We start from the raw sequence: 4,604 nt of genomic DNA, 5'->3' as shown, positions 1-4,604 counted from the left end.
ATCATAGTGCGTCTGAAGAATCTGTTCGGAGAATTCAAGTCAAGGTGGAGATTTGTTGAATGCCTTGAATCGGACCCGTTACAAACAGAAAGGACGGGGGTCTCGCTGATTATAATTATGTATGTTGGGCCCAAGCCTGTTAGGGCGTAGCTTAGCACTATATATAGACGCTATGGCAAACCCTATTCTGTAATTCTGTTCTTGCCTCTCCTTAATAAAACTGCTCTCCCTCTTCCCGTGGACGTAGCCAATTTATTGGTGAACCACGTAAATCTGTTGTCTTGTTTTTCGCGTTTATATTTTCTCGTATTATCACGAATTCCGCATAACAGTAATTTTGACTGTTAGCTAACTATGGCTGTTTTTGCATATGTATCATACTTTGTTTTGATAATCCCCTTTGTCACTTCACTCTCGTTCAATTATGGTAGTTTTAACAACAAAAACCAGCTGGATAGTGGTTTAAACTTCAGTATAGGGAGAGCTACATATGCTAAACCACTCTATCTTTGGGACAAGACCTCTGGGAATATCACTGATTTCACTACGCACTTCACCTTTAGAATCAATTCACAGGGAAGAAGTTTTTACGCTGATGGTCTTGCCTTTTTTCCTTGCCCCAGCAGGTTCAAAAATCCCTAATAAATCAGCCAGAGGAGAAAACCTTGGTCTTCAAGTTTATGATGGACCAAAGACATCCGAAAATCACCCTTTTGTTGATGTTGAGTTTGACACCTTTACAAACTACTATGATCCACCGGGTGATCACGTAGGTATTGATATCAACTCGGTGGTATCTGTTATTAATGTGATCTGGTTTAGTATCATTCTAAATGGTAAGAAAATTGATGCCTGGATTACTTATAATTCAACCTCTAAAAATCTTAGTGTTGTCTTCACTGGTTTCCAATCACAAGGGGATGCCACAGTCACTGTCCTGCAGACTCTATCTTACAATATTGAATAGATGGAATATTTGCCAGAATGGGTAACTTTTGGCTTCTCAGGTGCAACAAAAACCTACTTTGCAATAAAAACCATATATTCTTGTAATCTTACTTCTACTTTAAAATATAATGACAACACAACACATCAAAATATGACCCTACCAACCCCTGTGCCATATCCAGATGTATCCCTACCAACGCTAGATCCAGATCCTTCAAGCAAAAAACTGTCAGGACTAGTAATTGGATTGATTTCTGGCGGTTGTGTTTCGGTAGCACTATCTCTTTTGATGTTGTTTTCATTTTGGAGAAAGAGGAAGGTCAGAGATGATGATGATATTATTGATGGTTCCATGACTGATGAATTTGAAAGAAGCACAGGACCAAAGAAGTTCTTGTGCAGTGAGTTGGTTAGATGTACAAATTACTTTTCGTGGGAAGAGATGCTTGGCCAGGGTGGGTTCGGAGGTGTTTATAAAGGATATCTTAGGGATCCTACTCCTATGTTGCTGTTAAGAAGATCTCAAGGGAGTCAAAGCAAGGAAGAAAAGAGTATGCATCAGAAGTCAGGATTATTAGTCGGTTAAGGCAAAACATTTGGTGCAACTCATTGGTTGGTGCCATCAAAAAAGAGAAATTCTACTTGTCTATGAGTTTATGCCTAATGGAAGCTTAGATTACCATCTCTTCAAGGGAAGAAGCAATTTGACATGGTCAATAAGACTCAAGATTGCTCAAGGCTTTTCCTTAGCGTTTCTTTATTTACACGATGAATAGGAACAATGTGTGGTGCATAGGGACATAAAGTCTAGCAATATTGTGTTGGATTCCAATTTCAATGCTAAACTTGGGGATTTTGGTTTAGCTAGGCTAGTTGACCATGCTAAGGGATCCTAAATAACAGTTTTGGCAGGCACGATGGGTTACATGGCTCCTGAATATGTCACCACTGGCAAAGCTATTAAGGAAACAGATGTCTATTGCTTTGGTGTTGTCGCATTAGAAATAGCTTGTGGAAGAAAACCTATTGATCCTAAAGCTGAGGAGCATCAAGTAAATATTGTTGATTGGGTTTGGAGACTTTACGGGATGGGAAATCTCTGTGAAGCAGTTGATCTTACACTCTCATCAGAGTTAAATGAACAGGAGGTGGAGCACTTGCTAATTGTTGTTTTATGGTGTGGTCATCCAGATAACAATTGCAGGCCTTCTATTAGGCAAGCAACTCAGGTTCTTAATTTTGAAGCTCCGTTGCCCACACTCCCTCAAAATATGCATGTACCGACATATTGCAGTCCGCCACAATATGGACCAACTACTTTATTTGCATCACCATACGACTCGAATTGTCCTGGGATATCTGAAATACAGTCTTCAGGGACTAGAGACTACACTGGTTCTTCAAATAACACAGCAGCTTCTGCAGCATCTTTGCCTTCCGCATCACTTTTGTACATACGTTGATATTGTCCTATAAATGAACATTTTTTTTATTTCCCTGCCTTCAATATTTCAATTTTTGCTCTTACTATTTTTTATTAATTTTTCTGTAATTAATTAGATTGAATGATTCAACAACTGTTTTTCAAAGTTTAAATAAAATAGTTTAAATACTCTTTACTTAAATACATGTCTCTTGAGCCACCATTGATATATTCGAACTAGGATTAGAAGTTGAATTTGAGGGAAGACGGAATCTTTTAGTGAGCTTGTAGTAAATATATTTTTCATCAAAATGATGAAAAACATGGACAAAGATACAAGCCTACAACAAACAATACAAAGAAGGAAAGCCGATCAATTCAGTACCCAAGCGACACAAAGAATGAAACAATCATTCAAGGAACACAGAAGATTCAGCAAAATCAAGTCAAGATAGCTACAATACTAGTATCTTACTAGGAAAATTAATCAAGCAAAACTCGAGATAAATCAGGACAGAATCAAGAATTACAAAAAAAATAAGCTCAACCAACAAATCACTAAAGAGAAAGACAATCAATCAAAGCTGCTTGAAGATCAACAAAAGATATCACAAAGAAGAAACTTGATTTGCTCATGTGCATATCTAATACGGACATGAATTAGCAAATCCTTCTCAATCAAGGAATCCTTCAAAATGCTTAATCAAAACAAACAACCTTTAATTTTCCTTACAAGAGCAATCAATCTTTCTATATAAGCCTCCCTTAGCTTTAGTTGTGATGAAGCATGCACTTCACATGAAATTGTACTTTATTCTTCTTTTGTCTTTCAAAAAGCTTTGTATTCACTTGAGTGTACCATAAAAATAAAGGTCTGACTGCAGGTTATACGGGTAGAGGTAGTGGCAAGGTAGAAGATCTAATTTGCATATCAGTCAGGAATTTAAATTCAAATCTTTGTACCACCTAAGTTCCCTTCAATCTCTAAAGGAAACACATGAAACCCAGGGGGACTTGAGTAAGATCCATGGACAACTATCAAATTCCTAATGCTCTTCTTCAAGACAGATATTCTTTAAATGGACCTCCTTACTTCAATGGTTAACACGACTCCCACCGGAAAGATAGGTTCAAAATCATTGTTACATAAAATGATTTCCAAGCTTGGGTATTTATCAAGAAGGGACCAAACGCATCCCTAGTCTCATTGGAAATAAATTTGCCTCAAAAGAGGTTGATTTGGAAGTATTTGACATCACAAAGGAACAAGAAGAGGTAATCCATACTAACGCTATAGTTATAAGTTTGTTGTATTATATTGTTCAATTAGAAGAGTAGAATATGAAAAATATATACATAGGAAACTGCGAAAGAAATGTGAGAAAAACTTGAAGTTACTTAAGAAGAGACCGACAAAGTAAAAGAAGCTCGAATCAGTTCACTAGTAATTGAATATGAATTTTTCAAAATGCCAGATAATGAGATCATAGAAAATACGTTCTCAAGATTCGGTAAGATTGTTTGAGAACTCAATTCATTGGAATGAAATACTCAAATAGAATATAAGTCAGAAAGTTCATAAGAATTCTTCCAAAGGCCTGGGAAGCTAAGGCCGTCATTCTTGAAGATGGAGATCTACAAAAAATGACTTATGATGAATTTTGAGAAACCTTATAGCCTATGAACAAAATCATATCAACAGATATAACAAGGATGACAAAAAGAAAATTATGGCCTTTACAGCTGGAACTCTTGAAATTGAAGATGAAATTGATGAATCTCAACGTGAAGGAATGATAGGGGTGGCAATTTCAGCCCATATATATGAAATGAAACTATTCTGCCTATATTTAATTAAATGGATCACTCATATTTTCTTTAATTTTCTTAAATGGTTTAATATGATCTTCAACCTATTTAATCTCATACAAATGAGAATCCATATTCAACCTAAATAAGTGAGAAAATATTTTATTTTGTTTTTTGAAAACAAAAAAAAATTAGGAGTCGGAGGTTGGTGGAAGGTAGGGTAGGGGGAGGGGGGTGCCTGGCGGAGGGGGTAAATTTTGTTTTTGAAAAATGATTTTTATTTGGACTTTTTTAGGGGTAGGTTGGTGGAGAGGGGTGGTGGTGCCTGTGAAAGGGGGTAAAATTATTATTAATTTTTTTTTTGTTTTTCGAAGACAAATTCCTTCTAGGGGTAGGTTGGTGAAAGGTTGGAGGGGGGGGGGGG

The 4,604-nt window shown here is 36.6% G+C and overlaps 1 pseudogene; it reads left to right on the top strand.

Moving 5' to 3' along the window:
• The first annotated feature begins 272 nt into the window (after window positions 1-272).
• Window positions 273-2,463, top strand: LOC107001334 (annotated as a pseudogene).
• Window positions 2,464-4,604: the final 2,141 nt, after the last annotated feature.

Source organism: Solanum pennellii, chromosome 10 (assembly GCF_001406875.1).
Source record: "Solanum pennellii chromosome 10, SPENNV200".
NCBI lineage: Eukaryota > Viridiplantae > Streptophyta > Magnoliopsida > Solanales > Solanaceae > Solanum > Solanum pennellii.
The sequence above is the reverse complement of the archived record's forward strand: the minus strand, read 5'-3'. Positions and strand labels throughout refer to the sequence as shown.